At 30.3% G+C, this 26,816-nt stretch overlaps 1 protein-coding gene across 4 annotated transcripts in view; it reads right to left on the reverse strand.

Annotated features, from left to right (window-relative positions):
* LOC117118127 (ankyrin repeat domain-containing protein 12-like) overlaps positions 1-25,687 on the reverse strand; it is a 115,822-nt gene extending 90,135 nt beyond the window's left edge. Inside the window, exons 1-3 of one of the 4 annotated variants that reach the window (XM_033262632.1) lie at positions 25,587-25,687; positions 24,632-24,728; positions 17,836-17,882 (exon numbers count right to left, since the gene is read on the reverse strand). The gene's annotated coding sequence lies outside the window, so the exon portion shown is untranslated. Of the gene's footprint in view, positions 1-5,413; positions 5,566-6,289; positions 6,415-17,835; positions 17,893-24,631; positions 24,729-25,586 lie in introns of those variants that run through there. The other 3 variants (XM_033262631.1, XM_033262634.1, XM_033262633.1) reach the window with 3 other exon arrangements.
* Between the last annotated feature and the right edge of the window lie 1,129 nt (positions 25,688-26,816).

Here is a 26,816-nt window from a genome sequence, read left to right on the forward strand (position 1 = left end):
AATCATTTCTAAAGAAAGTTTGATTTAATGATTCATAGTTCAATAACAAAAATTATGAAAAAAAAAATAATGGGTTTTAAACAGGATATTTTCCACACTAAAAAACAGATTCTATAAAGATTATGTTATCTTTTTGTTTTCTCTAAAATTAATATAGAAAGCATGATTTTAAATCACTAATCAATGATCATAGTGCTCAATACTACCACTGAAAATAGTTGATTACTCTTACAAAATATCTCAGAGCATCAAAGAGACTCCGACACTAAAGAACTTTGTAATGAAAGGTCGGTTCTTTTTTAAAGTCAGATACTGAAAAATAAATTGACAACAAAGCTTATTAAAATAGCAAATTAATATATTATTTATGTACTGTAAGCAGAGGGTAATTATCTAGAACTATAGCATGAACTCAATTCAACAAAATATGGGGGAAAAAAATGAAAAAATGATAGATGGAAGATATGATGAAGCTCAATAAGTTTAAACTTTCCTGCAAGCAACAAAAGCGACAATTTTAAACGTTGGAACTGACCTGACCGAAAGCTATTAATATTAACAGCAACTTTCAGTTCTAGTTCCATTATCTAATGTGGTAACACAAAGCAAACATTTTAAGCCTCATTCAGAGCCAAAATATGATTTGAAAAGTATGTATGCAAGCTTGGTAATGAGGATTGGAAGATACATAATACATGAATTATTAAAGAAAAGATGTCAAAGGTCAAGACAAAAGAGAAATAGGAAGATGGTTTGTTGATAATAGGAATGATGCTTTCTTCCTTTCTCAGGATGTTCTTCGTTGCAACAAAGACATGTTATCTTAAGAAATCCTAATTTGCGCCTAAAGTTTCTATTCTTTTAGAATATTCTTATTTAACTTTCTAAATGTGGTAATAATAATGGCTTAAGGATAGAAGGTAAATAACCTACTCATGTTTTTAATGGTATATGTGAGGAATATGAAATGCTATTTAGTACATAGGTACGCAAAGTGCAACCCAAAGGAAATTTTCTGCAACCTGCCAAAATAAATTAAAAACCCTGTCTTTGGCTAGAAAACCCCTCGTTAAAATTAACTTTAAAACTGTGCATAAAAAGTGGTAATTGTACGAAGGTTTTTGCAAGTACTCAAAAACAGAATTCAGTTTAGCCCTTTTGACCAATTTATTGGTTCTATCCTTACTGCTGTAAGAAGGGATAGGCAGGAGGACATGCCTGAGATTATTTTTGCAGAGGGAAAAACCCATGTATCCCCTCTGTCATTATTGGCATGTGTTTAGAATGTTCCAAAGTGGTAAACCACATCCTCTACTTTCCATAATGATCATCTGTTACTTTTAGTGCATAAAACACATGGGATGTTTTTATCGAACATTTGGCGTGAATAAATAACATTGATTTTTCAACTGTAAATTCCAAGTATGTTAATTAACCCTGTATCGAGTGATATTGGCATGTTGCGCTAAAGGTAGTGAATAATAAAGAATTATAATATAATTGCCTATTTGCATACTATTGTTACTATAATGAAAACAGTACGTAGGTATTTCACATTTCCAATTTATTTCAGAAAACTGATCTTCAGAGTGGCTGATATAATAACTACAAAAACTTTGACCTCCACTGTGCCTGTTGGCTGAGCTAGATTGATGCAATTTCAAAACAACAGGCTACAGTATTCTAATATCCTTACAAACCCATCCATGAATAAAATTACTGATAAAACTATGCTGTTCAGAGAATATATTTTTATTATCAACTTTCCTTTCCAACTATGCATACAGAAAATGTAATTTATTTTATAAGAATTATTGCAAAAAGGATTTTCCATCAGAAACGTAAGAACAAGTATGCTTACTAACATACTAAACTGGTGCTATTCTATTAGAAATATAAGAAAACTACAATAACAGCAGCAACAATAATGATTGAACATGTATTTTTATCATACGCTAAATAATTATTTTAAAATGTAGTTATGTTTAAAAATATAGCTATCAGAGACCTTATTTTAGTCAAAGAATGGCTGTTCAGAGGGCAAAATTAGTTGGATCATTTATCTATCCACCTTTACAATTATCTTATCAAATTTGATTTGAAGTATAATTGCTGTAATCATAAATTCTGCCACATCATCACTTCCTATATAAATAGTGACAAACTAAACTGATATTCAAAGGTGATCCCTAACCAAGGTTCTAAGAACTGACCTCACAGCTATGTACATTATTAATTTATGACTAAATAAATGAAAATAATTTAAAAATTTTAAATACATAAAATAAAATCAATTTTTTTTAAAAACCTAATATGTTACTCTCACGTAATGTTTCAGATATTAAATACTATTACTTTTCATCTAAATACTACTTTCAAAAAATTATGCAGGCCTACATAAAACACAAAGTTTGACAAAAAATATATTAAGATGTACATGAAAGACAAAGTTTATACATGATCAGTTATGTATTAAAAATTGGAATTCTACAATGGTACTGATAATACTGGTGGCTTATCATGAATCATGATTTTCCTCTCTATATCAATGAGAAAATAAGGCCAGGGAAAATCAAACATAGATTTACGCTGATTAATTCCATTTTTTCAACTTGGATTTTGTCCAAGACACCTCTCCACAAACATAATGCTTTTTCATCTACGAGTTCAATAGGAACATTTGTATGATTAAATAACATAAACATTTGTCAAAATCTTATTTTAGAACTGAGATTAATATGAACACATAGAATTAGTAGAATTTTACAGTTATGATACGTGTGGACATGATCATTTGATTGATATTGGCTATCGGAATACATAAAAACATTCAATATTATCAATTGATTAAATTCAAAGAATTACAAATTATTTTGATTTGTAAGGTGTCCGAAAGTGTTAAAAATATATATTTATTATGATAAAAATCTGGAAATATTATAGGAAAATTATATAACATATATAATAATAAAATAAGATTGATTATGTAAAAAATATGATTAATAACCAAATAAGCCTAAAATTAGATTTGGAATTAAAACTTGCAATACACATTGGAATAAACTATGTATTAATTTGTGCTTCAAACATCAATTAAAACTTATAATAAAAATTGTCATTAGATAATATTTTAATTAACTAAGAATTCCTAGTTGGGATTTTAAAGTCAGATATCAGACTTAACCCTTTTCCCTGTGCACCCCCGATACTACTGGAGACATGAAAATAATTCTTTTTAAAATTGTTCCCAGACTGCATGCACCCTCTGTAGTTGTTTCTATGAACTAGAGATATTTCTATTGAATTATATGGAGTAATGCGAAAAACCCATCTTGCAGTGGTTTTTGGGGAATTTTTTTATCACGATTCTGCTAACAAACATGGATTTTTGTCTGTTTTTGAATAGAATTTTTTTTTTTTTAATTCATTTTATGTATCTTCACCATTATCTAGTAAAAAAAAACAGCATATCAAAAGAATTTCTTTTTTTTTTACAGACTTATGAAAAAGGGGATTTCCAATATGGCCGTTTCAAGGTCACATGACCACCTAATTAAAAAATTCAATTTTTTCCCACCCCAACACACAAAAACAATTTCAAAATACCTTTTGTTTTGGCATTTATTTCAAAATAACATTCTTCCTAAAAAGGCCAGCAGTGAAAGGGTTAATGCCAATGATCAGTAATCAAACCAGAACATTTTAGAACTTTTGGGTCTTAGTTTGATCAAGCTATGCTATTCCTTTTGTAAAAATTATTAAAAAAAATATAAAGAAATATATAAAAATGTTCTGTTTATGCATACTTTAATTAAAAATATAAACAATATGCTTAGATTAACTGGGAATTTAACAGAAGGATAAAATCCCAATACACATAAAGCACGTGTGTACGTGCATGTGTACGTGACGTCTTCAACAGAAATAAAATCCAACTTGAGGTTATACTCACAAATAAATCAATTTTATGTTCATTGAATTACATAATATTAGTATCACGGTAAAGAATACAGGTTATACAGAAGGGTAATGGGCTTAAATTGTCGAAAGGGTGGAAGAGAGATAATGCAGGCTTTACAGCTTAAGACCTATAAAAAAAAGTTATTAGTTTATCACCATATCTAGGCTAGAAAAATAATGAGTGGGAGAGGCCTTTTATTTTTTATTTTGCTAAAACCAAATATCACCCTCGGCTTGTTTGCTAGTGCATTGATATTCAAAGTAAAATATATGATTGACATAATACAAATACTAGTACTAATTATTTACTAAACAAATTAAAAAGATAATTTTTTTTTCAATAATATTTTTTTTTTAGTACCATAGAAGACATGCGGGCGGGGGTGAAAACTAATTTTATTGGGCCTTATATTTTAGGTGAATGTAAGAAGAAACGGACCAGTAAAAATGTTTGAAGAAAATACCCCAATTGCTAGAATGTTTGTTCTCAAAAGAACTCATCTGGTTCCACAAGTATAGCAGAAAAATCATCTGATTACGTTGAAAGAGTTTACCTTAGCAACAAAATATTTGTGAAAAATTACTCCGTAGTCTACGTCACTACTTAAATTCCACTATTTTTTTTTATATCATCAGCATTTATCATAATATGACATATAAATGTTTGAATTATTATATTCCCAACAATTAGAGCATTTATTACCAACTAATTTCAAAGTAAAAAAAAATTGGATTGTCTCCTTTTTACATTTACAACTAAAAATATTCATAATGAGATGGAACCAAGTGTTAATAAATGTTATTAATAAACAACATACTATTACTAAAAATAGTAACTGTCGCTTACACGTCAACATATTTTACATATTTGTCAATGATTTATGCACTAACATCAGCATCCTTTAATAATGTTGAAGATGATCATGGCATGAAAATGTTTTATCTTTAATTTAATTAATTTTTTTAATTCATTTTGGCAAAAAAAAAATACAAGAAAAAAAAAATCACAAAACAAATCAAGCTACAGTAATCAGTATGGCTATAGTTTGGCCGAACCATTGCTAAGCAAACACAGTTTTTGGAGCCATTTTATTTTCATTACCAAATAATTAGATTAAAATAAGATATCAAATATCAATTAATCAAGCTTTATTTTAAAAGTAAGAAGAAAAACTTTTAAATTAAAAATTTACATTAAAGCATTTACAATTCCAAATGATCCATGTATCTAAAATAGATCTCCAAAATAAAGACTGTCAAATAAAGACAATAGGTCCCAGGAATATGTATTTGATAAAAATTAAAATTAGTTTCCTATTTTCATATAGTTTTGGTTTAAACACAGTTACATTGTGGAAATCAAAATCAAACTTACATAACCATGAATAATATATTTTCTATTAAATTTTAAATATTAACATTAACAAAAATAAAATATACATCATTTACTCACACTTAGCAACTTCATAGATGATCCCTGAGGTTTCTTTTTTTTTTTTTTTTGTAAATTTCCTTAATAGGGACCAGCAACGACAGCCATGTTGTCAAAAATACTGAAAGGAGGAGATATAGGCACAGCTCAAGCCTAGCTAACAATGTTTACACAGTCTGAGAAGGGTTAAAATTTGCTTACACCTACTGAGCCATGATTTACATGTGAATACATAGAAGCAAACTCGTGACAGCCTCTGCACTGGAACCTAGCAGCAGCATTAGCTAACTACCTAGCACTATTGAGAGATGGCACGGCCATGATCAATAATGATAACCTAGACCATCTTCGAATACATGTTTATTGCATTAATGCATTTAAATAACAATGCTTCCTTCGTGTGTATATATTACTGTTAATATCCTTGTCATTGCATGACTATGATTTATGATGAAAATGATTATCACAAAACACACACAAATGTAATGTTAAGAGTAAAATGACATTAACAAGTTAGAAACATAATCAAGATAGTCAATTCATAACAATACAAAAACATTATTTATAATAAATGATAAATACATGACACTTACAATTATAACTAATGTTCGAAAAATTAATATCGACTAATAAAAAACCTCAAGAAAGTTCTCATCAGGTTAACAAGGTTTTGCTCTCAACTTATTCAGCGAGTTCTGCTTTCTTTATTACACAATTAATCAAACCAAATAATAATCATAATAATATGATATACTAACATTAAGAATATCTGTACCACTGGGTCAAATAGTTATACCCCCCACAGAGTGTAACACTAACTGAAAACCCCCCTTAACATTAAAGCAAACAATCAATTACTTATAAAAAACAAGAGTAATTAATACTTATTAAAATTACCTTCATATGTTGGTCTTTCGTCGTAAACATCTTTATTTCATTTATTTCCTAGCGCATAGTGAAGTGGCAATTATATTAAGAGCCCTATACATTGATTGATATAAATCAAAACCAACCTATGAAGTGCAAACCATGAACAGCTCCTTTAAGCTGATTTAAAAATTATAGCGGATTTATTTGGCAGCGATCCAAAAAGCTGACCTGTTGGAATCTATAGCTAAATACTTTTAGCCATGAAAGACCATGGGTAGAGTCTTGTGAATAAATAAAAAAAATGCCCGTGGGAAACCAAGCTCTTCTATCCTGTTATTTTGTAAGGAAAACAATACTAATAACAATTGGCAACCTTCTGCTACTCAGTGTATATTCTTATAATAATTCAATAGTTTGAACCCCACATAAATAAAAATCATGAAACATATCATTCTTAACAAAGATAGTATTTAAATGCTTGACAAGAACTCATATCAGAATCTTTTTCAACATTATTAGACTATGATTTTATTGTATTGCATACTATTTTTTATATTCTGTTGATGTCATAAATATTTTGAGTTAATGTATTCCGCTCCAACTAATATCCGAAGACAAATAAATCTGACAATGATATTCTTAAAATATCTTGCATTACTAATTATTGTCAAGCGCATAAAGACCTCGTTTATTTGTGCTATATAAATCTATCTATTATTAACCTTTTCTAAGATACCAAAGTAAACGCTTAAGGATAGAATTTCTTTTTCATTGTGTTATTCGAAATCAATTACAATTAGATTTTAATTTTGTACTGTATCCCTTTGGTACAACTCAAATGTATCCAGTTCACCTCATGCTATATCATTACTAATGTAATAAAAGAAACATGCTCTGTGATAGCATATGTTTAATTTCTTAATAAGTTTGGCCTAAATAAATAATAAGTAATAATTTTACAACCCACTTATTAATGGAAATGAGATCACTGGTGCTGAAAGAATTTCGTACAGAGCTCAATTATTTTCTACAACACATCGGTAGTGACGTATGATATCTTTTCCTACCATGTGTATACTTTCATTTTTTTTCTTTTTTTATCATTATTATCATTTTTTCTAGATAAACAAAAACATAAAATTTTATTTTCTTTCTTTTTATGAAATTTATAAACAAAAGATTGAGTTAAATAAAGTTGGAATAACAGTTTATTCAACAACATACACAGATGAGGGTGTATGGGGGGTTGTAAACGGTTTACCATAAACATTACAGTTAATTTCATGGTATTCATGCTTCTATCTTAGGACTTTGTTTAAAATGGATGTACCAATGGCATGATAGAGTTCTAATAAGTCTATAAAAGCAGGCATTTGAATGTTTTTGAATTCAAAATTTCATTTGCATTACAGGTCTGATATAAACCATGTGTTTTAATACTGTTTTACAAAATTATAATAAAAAACAAAATTCAGTGTGGTAATAGCATTAAATACATTATACAACCACACAAAACCATGATACTATGTTTTAAGATTATAAAATTATTAATAAAAAAAAAATCAGTAAAGCAATGGCGTTTGCCCTTGGAGGCTTCTTATGATTACAGATACTAATGACTGATGTACTTGAAACTACAATACATTACAGAAGCTTTGAAAATCGATCTACGTTCTACTTAGAAAGAAAATCTTAAAGATTGGAATAAACAATCCATTAAAATCAAAGTCTACGCTATGGTCATCTCATAGGTGTGGTCTCCATGTTTTTATCTTCCTACCATTATTAATTCTGTAACCTACAGTAATGGTATTGCCCTTAAAAGCAAAACTATCGTGTCGACGGAGGAAGATGTTTATTTCAAAAATAATCTGATAATAATAATAATAATCATCAACATTTATATAGCGCCTCTAATGATGTGAACGTGGTCATGTCACAAATGTACATAATAACTAACAGTTGACATGCGCATAATTTACCATTTCAAATATAGAGAAGCTTAGAATATGTAAATTTTTATGAACATATAAAGATGTTTCTCAAAGCTGAGAGTTGAAGGCCTTATTATTAAATTTGGAGGTCAAATAACCTAAAATAATATATTCACTATCATTAATCAATATAGTATTCTTTACTGCCCATTAAAATAAATTCAATGTATAAAATTGTAGCTTATTTTACATATTAAAATAATATTTTTGTAATTACTTTTACGTAAATATGACTAAATCAACAACACATAAATGAGGAAATTTTTTTATTTGAACAAAAAAATGTATTTATATGGGCCTGTAATGAACAGTGACATCAATTCATGGGATTCATAGAATTGCAATTTAAAATTGGAACACTTACTATGAGAAAAAATAATCCTAACAGTGGTAATAATTGCCCATTCAAAAATCTCCAAAAATTGATTTTAGTTATATAATGCATATCCGCAAAAAATGGATTAAATGGACTTGGACAAGGAGAAGGACATAAATAATAATCATAAACATTTATGATCACTTACTGAAGGTAGGACACTAAAGAAAACCAGCTGCATGGTACAGAAGCTTCCATTTAGTTCTACTTTAATTTTGGCCTTTGTTACTGCAAATAATGCATGAGTCATACACTAGTTGATAAACAGCCATATTTCAGAAGCAGATTGAACTAGCTTTCAGGGACCACCTCAACAGCCCCATCACACCAGGAAATACTACACAATGTGTTTCTGACAACACACAAGTTCAGAATATTGAAAATCTATACTTATTAATAATGCAGAAATTCGAAAGATACAAATTGTTTATGTATCCAAATCTGGTTGCAACCAATTTTGAAAAGAGACAGAAATATAATTTGATAGGTCATAATAAACTAAAAGCAGGAAATAAAATATGAAATTATCAGGGTAAACTTTAAATATTATGATCACGTAATTTCCACTGGCATTATGCCTATGCACATATGGATAAAGACATTTTTGAGTCTTAATATACATTTTGTAATTACAAAAATTATAATTTTAAATAAATATTCAAACAATTCATGGATAGGCCAATTATTATTTTCAGGCATCATTATTATCATAAGGCAAAAAATATGAAATATTTTTACAAACTAGGAATCAAAGAAAAGTACACTATTAAAAAAAAAAAACTTTTAATGATATATTAAAAACTGAATCTGGTAAATATAAGAAATATAATAGTATATTGATGTTTTGTGATGTTGTTCTGTTAGACGCAATAATGAATAAAGAAATATCCAAAAGAAGATTGGAAATACATAGCACTCTGATTTGTAACATTAAGGAATATTAGTAATTAATTTCATAATAAAAAATAAATATTGATACTTTAAATTCATGTTATTAATCAAATTAATTGAGGGCAAGCAGATAAAATTTTATTGGAATGCATGTAGCTATATGTCCCGTAAACCCACCCATGTGTAAACCCCTCAGCAAACACCATTATATCCGAATATCGACATCGTTCCAAATGGATGCTCCCTAAGCTCCCTCAGCTCCCTCGAGCTTATCTACTGGTCATCTTCTAATCATTAAATGTGAAAAACTAAATTATCGCTGTCCTGGACAATTAATTTCGTTCACAATGTCAATTATAATATAATTGACAACATATTTGACGGAGAAATCAACATACTAGATGGAAGTTTGTAGAATGATAATGGTGTATGCATTAACATATTACTATCATATTTAAAAAAATTATCTACAAGCATTAAAAAAATAAATTCGCTAAATATAGTAGTTAATGGCATGATATTAATCATCATATTACTTTTACCTTCTTTTCTGGATCATAAAAATCCATTAGGCTATTGTATATTCATAATTTATCAGTATTCACTTTCATTACACTAGTTATGTAAATCTATACAAGCTTAATGGTATAAAAATTTAGATTGAGACAAAAACAAACCTATACTTTGGATGAAACACATAATTGATAAATAAGAATACTGTAGTCAGTTATGTTACTTTCCATATTGCCAAATCAATGTGATGTCCAAACATTTGGTATCAAAACTATGTTTAGATGACATCTCTATATTTAATTACAAAAGCCACACAATTTTTGTCTATTGTTGAGATTCAAATTTCCAGCATATTTTACTACTGTACCAAAAGCCAAGATTAATATTAAGCTGGCATAGTAATGATAAATAATGATGACCACAGCAATGGCAACAGCAGCAGGGTATATATAATGATCATAAAGATGCCATGGCCTGTAATAAAACCATTTCACAATACAGCACAGTTTCTAGAAAGACGTCTTCATTGGCAATGGGAAAATGAAAAATTATTGGCATTTAGAAAGGACGGAACATAAAGCCATGGAATGAGGAATATTAACTACCACAATATTATTTGGCAATTCTACAAAGAACAGTATTTAGATGGGCAGAGAATGGGGAAAAATAATAATAATTAATAAAGCTTTGGATCTATTTCAATGATATTCTCAAGGACCTTGAGAAGAATCAGATCATGCTTCCATGCTTTCTAATAGTCACTACTAGCCAACTTCATCTGGTATTCCTGATGAAACTGGCATTACTGCCACTGAAAGTAATAAATTACACTGAAAGTTGGCCTCAGTGCTACCTCTTTTTCCTGTCGTTGTTTATACTAACATGCTACACTAGTTTTCATCATACTTCCATATTATTATAAATTGCTTGATTATACACCAATAACAAGCCTTCAGTTTTTATAGTCTTAAAATGCCAACGAAGGCCTCCAGTGCATTTTTATTGTAATTATTTGTCCCCTGTACTTAGCACTGACAGGTGCAAGACTGAGTTTGCTACCAAAAATATGCTCTCAAAATAATCTTGTTCATTGCATCTGTACTGTTCTCTGCTTAATTTGAAGTAATTTCAATGACATTTCATTAGAGTTGATGCACACAGGCAGAGAAATTGGTAGATTGCTGCATTCGATTTGATGCAGGCTCTATGAAGCGTACAGCGCTTTGTCACAATGGACGACCAAAACAACACAATAGGTTAAATGGCATGGCTATTCAGCTGATGTTAATGGATAAAGTATGGAGAGTACTGAAAGGTTTGGCAAATGCGAATTTTGATCAATATACAAATAAAAGCCTTCATGCGATGATGCAATACAGTAATGAGAGGTATTCAACAATTATTTTATTCTCGAATAGGAGAGTAATGATGATAGCGTGAATACAAAGTTTGGTTACTTTTAATTGTGATCCAAATATTAAATTTCTAATTGTTATTACCTACAGTGATTTGTTTGTCTATAATTACTAACTAAAAAGTTTATAAATTTATATCAAGGTTAGAAAATAAATCAAATTTTTCTGTAGATCCTTTATTTTATAGGTTGGAGTACATTCTCAATATCCAGCATGAAAATGCTATTTAAAATACTACATTCTATATGAGTTAAAATTGCTACTTTACAGTATTGCATTTAAATAATACTTACTGTATTACTGGCTAATATCACTGTCTCAAAAAGTTATAATTCATGAATTTTCAGTAGAGATCAAGATCTATTTGATTGATGATTATATTCTATATAATAGGTTCATTTTTCAAGTTAATCATAATTATGAATATTCATGAACCTTAGTCATAAATGTATAAAATGCATTGAAAAAAAAATAAAATAAATATTCATAACTAATAACCATTATGCTGAAAATCCATCCTAAATGATGACTACCTTTGAATGAATTATGATGTTGAAAATTCTAACTACATCTTAGATGATGAATATTCATAAAATTAATGAATAATAATAAGGTATGAATATTATGCAGAAAATCTATCATGGCCTAGGTGACAGGACAAAAAAAGCTTTTGTTCAAAGGATAATCCTTGCTTACTCGTTGAGACGATTTGATTGGGTAAATTGAATCTCAAAATCCGGTTCGTTTTACAAAGAGAATCATCAATGCACTCATGGAAATAAAGCAGATTAGGAAATACTATAAACTGTTTATTTATTCATAAAAAAAACCATAGCTACCAAGATCATATAATTTTGAATAAACTAGTGACCTTGCCATGACAACTTTTGACATCGGGTAATTACTCATCTTTAATTTTGGATTTAATTAAAAGTTCAACAACAGGAATCTCTTGATATATGATTTCTAATCTCTGAAAGCCCTAGGTTTCTAAAGTAGCATATTAGGAAAAGAAAAAAACAAAATAGCCTTGCACATGAAGTAATGTTAGAGCAATACCAGTAGTTAGTAAATAATAAGTATTTTGAAATCACTCCTTGAAAAACAGCGATGTTAGAAAGACGAGCAATTTGATGCCATATCTGGTGATAGCAAAAATGACAACCTGCTTGCAACCATCGTACTCGATCACAGCATGCTCACACAAAGTACGCATTACCTTTCAATAGAACACAGATGACATTCAACCAACTATGTCCATGAATACTAACTGCCTTGCAAATGATTGTCTTTGTTTGTACTGGGCAGGCATCTTTTGTTTTCATATGGTGGCATGAATAGTTTGGGCATTTCTTTGTTTTTATTTAATGTGAATTTTATTTTAAATTATTTAATGAACCTAGAAAGAAAAATTATTTTTTAAAAACTGCTTATATTCAACCCTTCGTGAAAGGTAATCTAAAATCTTGAAACAAAAAAGGCTCTAAAAACAATATCTTTGACTCTGTGTATTCATCTGTACAATTTGAATAAAACAACAATTTTGTGAAAGAAAATATCTACAGAAATCTACTCTTTACTAATCTAGTATTTCAACATTAGAGCAGTTGACTTGACTCAATACTAGGCCAAAATAAAGATTGGTCAGTAAAAATGTAGGCATACATGCAATAAAGTATAGGATTAGGAAAAGTAGATTATTTTTAAGTAGCTTATCAAAGCAAGCAAAAAATAGATTTCATTATATTGGTCACTGTAGCCTGGTTCATGTCGAACTTTTATCTAGATATAGATCCACTTAACTAGATAGAAGTTCGACGTGAACCAGTCAATTATAGCTAGATAAATTCTTAAGTAACTTCACTAGAATAACGGTAAATTAACTTGCTAAACGGTAAAGTCGGCACGGATTACAAGGACACGATTACGTAACGTAGGCATCTAAGCCAGCGTTGTTGTATTGTACCACCATTACCATTCAACGTTCTCCAACATGCTAACAGCAGCAGCAAAGTAGTCTCATTAGTCTGGTTTTCAGAAATTATTTGTAATATTATGGGTAAAAACCCAGCAAACATCCGTTTTACGAATAGACGATATTACCAATGACCTTTGCATCATTAACCAAGTAATAACGTTAAGAAGTCCGATTGCATAGTTTTTCATAGTGATAATGTATATTTTTCTTAATAATAAAATCAGATTTGTTGTATTTATTTATTGACAATTCAATCTTTTCAATTTCTGCTATAATAGTCGCTATTAATTGAGTTTCGACGAACTACCACCAACGCCGATCGTTAACAAAAACACGGAAGAAAGCTTCATAAAGTATACGACATTTTAATGAGAAATAAAACAATATTTTGTTAAATGGGAGAATGCTAGCGAAAATAATTTGGATTTTATCGAAGGTAAATTTAGCTAGGGCCTAGTAGCTACTACCTAACCTGGTCGCCTATATCAATGACAGAGAATAGCTAGGCTATGTAGTGGAAACTGACACCTGATCTACAGTAGTTTACGAATTTGTCAATTTTTTTTTACCAATACCCCTTTGTACTAGAGGTTCGTAAAATACAGTAGACGTTATTAAACAAGCCTTTCCACCGTGTGACGTCGACGGCCTCAAAGCTGGCTGGCTGTTTATCTGGCTCTAACTTGGCATCGAACACAACTAGGGATAAATCGTATCATATTTCAAGATTTAGATAAGTGACTTAACTTCGACATCAACCAGGCTTGTGAACTAACTAAACACATTTATCTATTTGTTTTGAACTTGACATTATCTTATGATCTCTTTACTGGAGATAATGAATGGGTTATTATTAGAAATGGAAGAACATAATTACTGTACAAAATTAGGGTCTACATAACATTATTATTAACATGGAGAAACAGATGATAATTTTTAGCAAAACAGATTTTCCCTATATTCCAGCATCCAATTATTGTTTAGTTGCTAATAAATTAGCTATGAGGTCAATGGTATCAGTTATCTTGTTATTCACAACATAAAGTAACAAGATTTAGGTGAATAATATGTACTAATATTATTCATATTGCAAGTACATGGTCTTGGATACTATACATTACAATCAAATCTTGCTTAAAGATTCATAAGATCCAGTTTAAAACGTTCATTGGTCTTGAATTCTAAAATCTAAGATCTAGTTTACAGGACTAATTATAGGATAAATGTAGTTTTAATGTTGTCTTCAGGCAGAAGACTACCGTGCACACATGATGAAGCAGAGCTCTTTTATTCCTTAGTCTTAAGCTGGGAATCTATTTGTCCGGTTGCGATTGCGGATCCGTTTGTCGTGCAGTACATTTTAATCGGCATACTGTTTTAAAAGAGAGTGATTCCATTAGTGCGATTGCGGTTGTATTGTATCTCTATAACCGTAAGCGCTTATTTCAATCATTACATGGAGCGATTCATCCGTTTTTATTTCAGTCCACCATGCGGTGTGGTGAATCCATGCAAAAGGGCCTTTAAAAATGCATGTGAAAAAATCACTTAAAATGCACTGTAAACACAAATGCAACCGGAGCTGCAACCAGTCAAATGGATCTTAGCTTTAGTAAACAGATATTTTCTTTTTGAACAATTCTGTACGAACACTAAATAGGGCCTAAAGCTGCATTCTCATCGGATTTTCATTATTACATATTCTGAACATGTATCTGGCCATCATAATCTATGGAATGAAAATAATTTTATGTGATTAGCTTTACAGTTTTAGTAAATTGCCGTTTTCTTGAAACTGAATTTCCAAGTGACAATAAAAGAAATTATGGAAAATTTGATTACATTAATAATTAACTCTAATTAACATTAATTTATAAATCATTCAATGTCTAGACTAAATATTAATACTTATAGTCTATTGTATTGGACTTGTATTTAGTTATTTTTTAAGAACATTGTCCCGCATACAAAACAAAAAAGCAAAGCCTCCAACAGATGTAAAAAAAACGGAAGGAAATTAAAATTTAACCATTTCTCAAGGATGAAAATGGAAGCAACTAATTGAAACTATATCCATTAATATTTGGTTTTGGTTGATTAAAGTCATATAAATGTGTGGGTGGAAATTAATGAATTATTAAACAGTTGAAACCTTATATCAAGAGATCATTACAAAATATACGCCTAAATATGGATTTGTTTGATATCAAAATATAGCAGACTTATTTGGAATGCCATAAAAAAGCTACTCTAATAACTGTGCTCAGATTTATGACACATGTTGTTTATGCCTACCAGCTCCTGTTTCATTCATTAGATTTTGCAACATTATCATGCAGAGACATAACATGAAGTTTCCTATGGGATGTTTTTACATCATTTTCAGAAGGGGAATTTCCTTAACCACATTTTAACCACAAATTTACAAACTAAACTATGTTGACTTCTGTTCATAAGGGTCCTATTCATGAACAGTTAGCTCTCTTATTATGGACCGCAGGTAGCCATTCAAAAAACAAAACTGTGGATAAGCCAATATTGTAATAAGGTGTGCTCTGCTATGTTATAGTTTAATCACATGCTGTATACGTATTTGCTTGTACCAGCTTACTAAAGTCATGTGATAAGCTCAGCTATGATATTACTATTGACAGCATTGATTATTTGGAAAATTATTAATGCAGCCATACCACCAGCAAAGCTCCCATGAGAAGCACTATGGCAAAACATATTTACAATGTATATATTAAATTTAATTACTAAAATAAACTTCAGAGAAAGAATATAATTAGCAATGGCAATAAATTGTAGAATATTTATATTTAACATTGAACAAAAATAGTAACTATTAACATAACAAAACGTATGGTAAACCCATCAAAGCATACTGGTTTTCACATTGAAAACCAAATGAAAGTATTTTCCCAACATTTAAGAGGTACTATATACCTCATATATAGATCTAAGCATTTGATTAGTTTAGAAGCAGGCAAGAACTTAAACCATCACTCCAATGACTTAGGTTGGAGTGATAGTACTTTTTTTCCTGGGCTAGGCTCCGCAGACTAGTAGGCTGGTCATACCAATTATGAGGGGTGGCTCTAGGATTTGCCCAACGAGGGAGTCCGATACCTCTGACCAGAATAACTAAAATCTTTTGAAATTGGTCCTGGTAGGGAAGCCCAAAAAATGTTGGATGAGTTTAAAGTAGCAAAAAAAAAAAAAACAAGACAAGCAGTAGACATGCTTATTTTTCTTTTGAGATATCACAGGGATCTTTGTGATAATATTAACACCATTATACAAAATTTATACTATAAATTATAATATATACTATGCATCTGTTTCAGTGTGAATTTGCATTCACATGGCACAAACCTGATAACTTGTTAAATAATAGTTGTTGCTATTCGAAAGTGTCCATGTGAACAAGGTATAGTGTTACAATAATGAATGTTATGAATAAGATTATCATTGTATAAAGAAATACTGCAGTAAATTTAACAGCCAGTTATAATACTATACTTGAACTTTCAATTGTACTTTGGACGGGTGGTACCACTCTTCTTTACAGTGCAAAACATGTTATCTGCACTCATGAAAGTACTGTATCCCCTTGGATATGAGGAGCTTGCAAGCTAATCAAATTGGCGTCGCTGTCTATCGTTGTTCTCATATACAACAATAAATGCTGTTTACATTCACGTCTACAACAGTAATGACATATTTATAATCTATTTGAGAGATACAACCTTTTTTTTCACTTTGAAAAAAGTTTGAACTTGACAGAGACATCTACAGATAAATAATAATAGCACCATTGTATATAGATAAAAAGAGATGTAATCTATTAGATTATATAAAAGATAACAATACAAGGTCATTTTACCAACCACTCAATAGTACATCCTGCCCTATTATCTACTAATAATGCATCTGACTATTGCTCTATCCAGACTAGAGTTTAATTGTAGGAAATGTACAGCAAATTATAACAACCAATTGCAATACTAAAGCCTCTGTGAACGTACATCAATATATCCGCATCAATCATCATCAACCAAAGTCATAAATTTTATCAAGGATATATTCCAAAAAGGATGACACCAAAGAGTATAAAATGACATGAGGTCCGAATGTTGGGGTTTCCTTAAACGGAATCCTCTTTTGCTACATCCATAGAATGCATGTTTGAGTTTCAAACTCTATTCAAATTCTAATAAGGTGCCCCCTCTTGCGGTAGTACTGCACTTTTTGTTTCATTGCGTGTATGCAAAATACTGTAAGAAATCGGACCCCTTACAATTTTATACTCTTTGATGAGACGGTCAGACATTTTTCTGCTCTTTAATCCCTGGATTTGTCCTTTTTACATTAAAGTAAAATAATTGAGGATTGATGCTTACCTCATTAACACTGAAATTGTCCAGACTAAAACATTCACATTAGAGTCCTGGTAAAGATAAAAACAAAAACATATTGTATTGTAATTATTATTATACGTTCATTGTTCTCATTAGGTTATCTAACAAACATATTATTAGGTTACAGTATTTACTTTAAGGACTGTGTGATATTCATTGCATTATGTGTGCTTTGAAAAAGAGCATACAAGGCAAAGAGACAAGCAATCATTTCTTTTACAAATTTGGCATTGAAACAGAAATGTGTGTGATCAACTTTCTAGCTCCAAACATGAAACATATACCGCAATTTACGAAATTTACATATTAAAAGTTAATGCATAATCAGTTATTAAATATTAACTGAACATCCCATAAAATCTAATTACAATACTTTAAATTAAAATGTTGTAGATAAGTTTTAACAACTTATCTAATAAACAAGACATGATAAACTATGCTATCCTCAAATAAAGATTAAATTCTTTATGGATGAATAATTAATTGTAAGGATGGTATAAGCACTGAACATTGCTAGAATATCTGTCCAACTTGTTCCTAAGTGGAACTAAATTATGCATAGTATATAGCACGGCAAACAAGCGCAACTGTTTGGTATACCTCCCGACTCTAAAAAGTAGGACATGGAAAAACGAGTTGAGGCTATAGACACTTGGATAAAATGAAATGAAAGAAAAAAAGGGATGTATAGTTTAAATATTCCAACACATTAAATCCATAAGAATGTGTGGTTACAAATTTGAGTGACAAACTGGGGTATATATCAAAGAATGAAAGGAAGAAGATGAAGGAGGAAGAAACGAGCAACAGATATACACTTTGACAGAAGGAAAGAAAGGATAAAAGAACTTATTTGCAGTTAAAACTGGGGTGGATTATTGAGAAATAAGTTTAGATTTATTCCTTCATGAGTGGATGTACAGTACCAAGAAGGAAATGACAGTTGAGCAACTACAAATGAAACATATTTATCCAAACTACTTTCTTCAGTTTTTACTTGAATGCCAGACAATTTAAGGGTCTCTGCAAAGCAAAACAATATTCTTATTTTTCTAATACCCAATTTTTTTTTTATACCAATTTCGCTATTCAAATTTATTAGCTCAAAATTATAGTACATTTCAGATAATTATTGTTCTGGTTTTCCCCAAGAATCTATAGATTGTGATTATATATCGACTGCAACGAATAGTGCCTGTTGACAGGAAATAGCAGCTTGTAGTTAGGGTCTTCCATCAATTATTTCCAACACCTGTCCACAAATATTGCGGTACACTTGATTGTATCGCATAACCTTTAAAATTTCAAATGAAAATCTATTATAATGTATGCCCTAATATTGCTGCACTAAAAAGAAACTATTAGTTTAATTATCATAAAATTTGTGATATTGCTTGTGATAACAACATTAACGGTCAGTAACTAAAACATTATTATATAATTACATTTTAAAAATTTACTACAGTATACTGTAGCAGTATGTATTTTATATGTTTTTCTGGGGCTTTTTTTGTGTCTGTTATTACAATGCTGTTTAATTTTAAAATAAGGAAAGGTGTCTCAGAAAAGATATGTTATGTGACTGTCTTGAAAATAATGAAATACATGAATATTTAACCAATTTATAAGCCATTTTCATGAATAGCTTTTTTTGTGTGTTGTTATTAGCATGCTGTTTAATTTTGAAATATGGAAGGTGCCTCAGAAATGAGATGTTCTGTGACTGTCTTGAAAATGATGAAATACATGAATATTTAACCTATTTATATAAGCCATTTTCATGAATGAAAAGGGTACCATAATGTAATGATGGAAGAAATTATGAAATAAAAATTGTGAAATTAAAAACGAGTTTCCAAATTCATTAGATGTCAGGTTGGATTGCATCAGGCTTGGATTGCATGAAACATCTGCAACAATAGGCCCAGCCCCAACTCTCACACATTTAATTGTAATCCGTATAGTAAACCTACGACATACATGACCAGAAACGGTAACACTCCCGACAATATATACAGTCGGGTTTCACTACGCCTGTCTTAGGGTTGGTTATTTGCTCAATCATGCTTTTCTAACGAGACTTTTGAATGAAAAGCATGCACGATAATGAATCTCAGTTAAAATATCTCGGGATTCATTAGATTGAGGTGCACACCTATTTGACGACAGTGGTTTAGGCTGCTTAATTTTATTTCTTCCGGCAGCTAGCGTCTACTAAGATTCTTGCTGTTAATATCTTTTACCTAAATATATAAATTTGTTACATTTTGTACTATGTATGTATTCAGTATTTAGTCCAGCGTACATGTTTGGCAAAATCAAAATTTATTGATGTGACTATGTTCATAACTAATCACAGTACTTGGCGAAGTATGGATTATAAATTTCAAAAGTTACATTAGCCTGAAATTTAGCTGCATTTAACTTAGAACAATAATCAAACTATTTATCACATAATTTAACAATTAAGCAAACTACAAATAACTAATGAAATCAAATTGTTGAATCTATGTACATTCTTTATAAAAATAGGAAATTATATATTTATAATAACTATTTCTTTAATTTAATAAATTTTCACCAAAACCAAAATAAAAATATGTTGAGAAACTTCTAAGTTTATCCCTAAAATAATACTGAATGAGTAATTTGTTCCAAAGGTAAAAACATTAACTAATGTCATAAGGGACCATCTCATCAAGGTTTCATTTAATTCCAATAAATTAAAAATATAGTTATTTAACATCTAATTATTAAATAATGTTTTCATCATTATTGTAATAATTTTACAAGTTGATAAAGTATTTATAATCATCATAAAGCATCTCCTTAGTTTATCATCTTTTGAATAATATAACTACACAGTAAACAATACTAAACAACTTCATTTTAAATAAAATTTAATTATGAATTACATCAACAATTATCCTTATTTAATTAATTCATTACAACATATATGAAGATTATTAGGCAATAAGCATAAATTTATTAAGATTGAAGCTAGTTGTAATGAACTGATTAGGGCCTACCATGTATTATGTTTATGTTTATCAAGACTTATTAGAAAATGATCAACATTCTCTGATGATATATTTGTTTTACCAGATTGGCTTTTTGTAATTTGTCTTGGACTAGTTGTAAGTGATCAATAATTTGTACTATAATACTAATTTTTTTAATCTAGTCTGTATTTAACCAACATAATAAATAATTTTTAATTGTTTCCATCTCAATTTATTTGTAATTGAATTTTTATCACTTTCATGGTATTACAAATTCATGTTGAACTTGCAGTACACCAAGATTGAGTGCACCCTCTCTCTTTTTCCCTTCACAAATGTGACCACAACAGAGTTGCATCTAGGCCTATATATTTGAGACTTCTGATCACCAATGAATGCATCACAAATGTGGAAAGTGAAACTGTTTGTTTTGCCTCCTGAGAATAAAGCAAATGAAACCCACAAAATGAATGAAATCCTAGGAGATAAGAATCATTTCAATTTGGTCTTACTTAAATAAGACTAAATACTGTTTTTTATTTACGAAATATGAGAATATGCAAATCAAAAGTAATAAGATAAGCTAGAACATCAGTGAAAAAAAACTCAAAAACCTTTTTTTTTAATTTTATGAAAAAAAAAAGAAAAAACTAAGGAGATGTAAAACAAAATTATTGCCAAATATGGTCAATATCTAATATTTCCATTATGAATAAGCAACTTTTAATAAACATTTAGATGTGGCCAAAGACATAATTAATGCTATATTTATTCACAGAAACATTGGTGATACCTGTAGACTAAAAATAAGAATTAGTTTTTAAACAAACCTACATCTGTTTGCACCATGAGCATCTTTGATGGATACTGGCAATATTATTTTTATTATTATCGCAATAAATCTTTTTCAATATTCAAATTAATTTCCCATGATGCCTAGGGTTCTAACCACTAATCCATTGTTGGTATTATTAGGCCATAATCTAGAATCTATGATTAGGCACAGTGGCTGGTAGGAATGTTATTATGAGGATGAAATAATAATAAGCTTAATTACAAAATCCATGCACTAACTTTTATAATAACTAGCACTTTATTGACTACAACAATTCTAAGTTAAATCCAATATTACACTGAATTTCTGAATCCAAAATTATCGTTGAAACCTTCCACTTAAAATTCTTTCGATTCATTTTATTAATATTCGTAAACCTATAAATTACTTATGTACAGTATTGTGTAACTTGCTTTACTACCTTATGTAGAAACACATTCAACAATCAGTATGTGTCATTTAATATCTAGAATATATTAAATTAATATATGATGGTACGTACGTAATAAAGTTCTATTGCACAATACAGTTTCTAAGTTTTATCAAAAGTGAAAATAAGCGCCTCTCTCGAATACGTGCTCCAACATTTCAGAAAATCTTTTTATTTTGAATAAACGTCGCAGTGCTTAATTGAGAGTACATGATATTAACGTGACTTGGTGGTTTGCATCATCGGGAGGCTGTTTAGCGATCCAATTAATAACTACAAAGGTTGCAAACAGCCAATGGTGTCACTTTAACACTCCATTTTAATGCCTGCTCTCACTTATTTCTCATTCATTTCTGTTCTATCATAGTCAAATCCTTTCTTTGGGATTAAGGCGACGCCAATATCAACAGGTTACAGTACTTTTTAGCTGCGAAGCAACAGAAAATTTGTCTAATAATACTATGGCCAACACCTAGACAGCACTGCTGTGGTGGGTCTTGCTATAAGCTAAACCCAAGTGATGGGCCAAGAAGGGCTCTCAAAACTCTTGCAATAACAATATTGTTCTAATGAATTTAGTGTATGAAATCATTAATACACAATGTTCTCTAAATTTTAAGTGGGGTTTAATGACTTGAAAAAACAACACATATAGCCATAGCCTAGGCATAGACTGGAATGATGTTCATTTATTGAAAGAAGGCCAGCCTAGACTACCTAAGAATAATCAGTAGCTTTATTATTTTACAATCTCAAAATTTTTAATGGTTGGCCAGATATATTCACCGGTACAATTGACGGCTAAAACGGCTTCAGGAGAACACTGAATACAAATCCTAAAAACCTCTTTCTGTTAATATACACTACCTTCCATCCTAGTAAGATACAATATTTTTCTAGGCGGCCTATATTAGTCTGATGTAAGAAGTAAGGTTATAATGTTCTAATCTGATATCTTCTGACCATTATTTTGTGATGCAACCAACTTGTAGCTAATATTGTAATTATTTCAGTTAATGAATAAAAAATACACTTCATTTCTAAAAACTTGTATCTATGTTAAACCTGAGTATGTCAAATACTATTCAATCACTGAGCATACGGCTGGTACTAGGTAGATGGAAAAAGAAATTGAAGCCATGACATGAAACCAGAAGTAAACACTGTAAAAGCATGTGCATTCATCTTGAGTTGCATGAGCTGACAACTGCAAATATTGACATGGAAGCGAGATTCAAATTGCAGGAGCTCCAAGCAACTATTAATATCATTTAAGCACTGTGCCAGCCTGATCTACTTTAATGACTATACTGCAAGATGATTTATTAGAAGATGCAAGCAAACAAAATACATGCATGGAGTAATTATATACTGAATACTCTAAGCCTTCACTACAGTGAATATAAGCTGCTTATGCATCAAAAAAGTATGATCCAATTCTTTCAGCTTTGACACTTTTTTCTTGACTATCAATTAATTTTGATCTAATTCTAACTGTCTTACACTGTTACCTTACTCTTCTTCTGTCTCTCTTTGATGATGTCAATTATAGATAAGTTTTACCTGCTACAGGTCATATTACTTCTAGTAATACCATCAAAACAGTATTAATCACCATTAATATTAAAGGAATACTATGAAAAAACTGGAAAAAACCCCACCTAAGTTCAAAATAGGCCTATTAATATGTGCTAAATACATTCATGTGCTTCTAAAGTTATGTTGATCAGAAGTTGGCAAATTGTCAAAGAAACGTTCAACATACGTTTATTTCTATTTTGTGGTTCAACATTTATATCATAAAAAAATTGTAAACAATATCAACTCAACACAATATCTTCTTCAATCTTGAATATTACAAGAATTTGCTAACCAGACTATGTTTTTACAGTTAGGTCTTCTAGTTTAAGCAATATCCATTCAATAATTTAGTTTACAGTGCAAATAGGATACTGTGACGGTAAAGCTTCGGGCTTTAATCGAAAGGTCGTGAGTTTGAATGTGAAGCTGGTCACATCGTTGCTATCCTTTGGCGAGACACTTTATCTACGTTTGACTTTCTTCACCTAGAAGTATAAATCTCATCTACATCACCCAACATAATTCCTACAACTATTCATTAATATAGTACAGACACAGGCATTCAGACTATAATAAACATTTATCATGTGTTAACTGAAAAAGATAGCAAATACTGTATTAATAATGCGATTTAGTGACAAATGTGGATCGTTAATGATACTTTCACACTGCAAATACCATGGGAATTTACAAAGTAAAGACAGTTCATACAAAACTATTTCCTGAATATAATTTTAAAGTGAAACCACCTGTCAATGACATAAATAGTCTTTTCCACCATTGCTAAATAGTTTCCGTTAAAAAAGTAAATGAACAATTATGGATATTTTCCAATAAAAATTAGGCAATTCAATTTTCAGAAGCAATCTTCCAAACATAGCAATCTGTTAACGATGTTTATTACAAGATTAATCAAATAAACAAACTCACCTATTCAGCAAATAAAACTTCCTTAGTATTCACAAATCAACTAATTTCAGGTGTCACTATAAACATATATCATTGTTTGAGAGTCATTATAACCAAACTGAAAATAGCAATTCGAATCAATCATTCAGGTGACATTCTTCTCAAAAAATTATTATTCATAAATATTTTTTTTTTTTAATTCCTGCAGAAGGTGGATATTTCTATGTACCTGTTGGCTTACCATAAATATTTGTCCACACTAAAGCTTTAAAGGGTTGTAGCTTTAGAAAACTAAGGGTGGGTGATGGTCACTTAATGGTGGAAGGGTGAGAGGGTGTGTGATATACAGTTTAAGGGTGGGTAGGTAGGTGATAACATAGGTAAAACTCTAAATAATATGCATGGATTTTAGGAATGGTAAATTGCGTTAATAAGGATGGGTGCTTTAGGAATTAGCTTTAGACTGGGTGGAAAACTTCAAGGCTAGGTGGCCCTGTCTACCACTGCCCACCATAACTACGTCCCTGGCTTTATTATGTGTCAAAAACATGTGACTTGTCCAAATATAGGCAAAGATATGAATTCTGATTGTAAGCTCATATAATATCATCATGCTCATATGGACACAACACATATTATTTTACAAAAAACTTGATAGGCAGAGCTTAACATCAGGCTTCGGAGGAAAAAAAAAAGGCTTTGGAGGAAAAAAAAAAATTTGCTATGTTGTAGAACTTTCTTTTAAGACAGAAAAAAATTTGTTTGATAAAATTGAGGAACAGTTAATGAGATACAGATTTTAGAATATATAATTTATGGGGGGGAGGGGGATGGTAAAAAAAAAAGGGTAGTTACGCCCTTTTCAACCTTAAATACCTTTTTCTGTCTTAGCAAAATCAGTTCTACAACATAGCAAAAAATTGTTTTTCTCCGGGGCTGACTTAAAGAGTTATAACAATAAAAGAAAAGTTTGTACCTTCACCTAAATCCCTGTGTATGGACTGCGAATCAGGTCAATATGCCATTTGCAAACCAGGTAAATACGCGCCGACAAGTGGTAAGACGACAACTATTTGCAAAATACTGTACCTGACAAAGGTAAAACAGCCACCATCTTGTAAATTATAATTTGCAAGTATTTTGCCCAGTAGCATTGCTAACTGAAGACCAACTTTACACTTTGCAATATCTATTCCTACCGGTAATTACATTTAAATAAGAAATTGGCCTACGTTAGAAAAATATTGTTCAATTGCAATCTATCTTAATGAGATTCAAATACATCGACAACATAAAAATAATCTGCAACAATGAATTCAGTACCCTCACTGTGGAAATGTTAAATTAAGTGATAGTAATTTTTTGAAGAGAAACGCATGTCCCTATCGGGATTTGAACCCAAGACCTTCCACTTACACTACCATTTGGATACTTCAACTGAGGTTGTGGCCAACACCTCCAAATTTTCCAATTAGGACTTACTATTCTCAAGGCATTGCATAATACACAATGAATAAAAATAAAATTAGTAACTTTAGTATTAGTAATTTTGATTCTTTACAAAAAAATGTTTACATGAAGAATGGATACTGACCTATCACTTCACAAGTTGTACACTAAAAATCATTATAATCAACACCATCCTGACAATTCTTATTGATGGCATACATTGATCACATACCTTTGGAAACAATAGATTTGTTGAACCAAATTACTTGCAAGTTATGTAAACAGTACTTTGCTGGTATATCGGTGGGAAAAAACTCAACTAAACCCTATCAATGTGAATCACATGTTTATGTTTGAGAAGCTATGTTAGTATTTAACACTTAGTAGAAACATATTCAATATGTGTATGGTACCTACTGTTCAATTCATTGGGATAATAGAATTAAGTAAATTCATACTTGCACATTATGTATCGGGTTCACTGGCGGACATGGTAGCGTCCTTCAGCGTAGAGCTGTTTTAGGCAACTCCGCAAACATTTAAATTAACTATATATTACCTGCACTATGAGCTTTCAAGCGGATATTGAGGGCAGTATTAAATATGAAATGCAATTGGATGTTTCAGTTATATTTTATATTACAATCGATTTAAACTAATACTATTTTAGTGTCAAGTTACTTTAAAACAACAAAAAAATTTGAGAAATATGCATTAGACAGAATCTTGAATGCTTCTTGTACACTGGATGAAAAAT

Source organism: Anneissia japonica, unplaced genomic scaffold, assembly GCF_011630105.1.
Source record: "Anneissia japonica isolate Jap-2015-1 unplaced genomic scaffold, ASM1163010v1 scaffold11779_len1430905_cov172, whole genome shotgun sequence".
Taxonomy (NCBI): Eukaryota; Metazoa; Echinodermata; class Crinoidea; order Comatulida; family Comatulidae; genus Anneissia; species Anneissia japonica.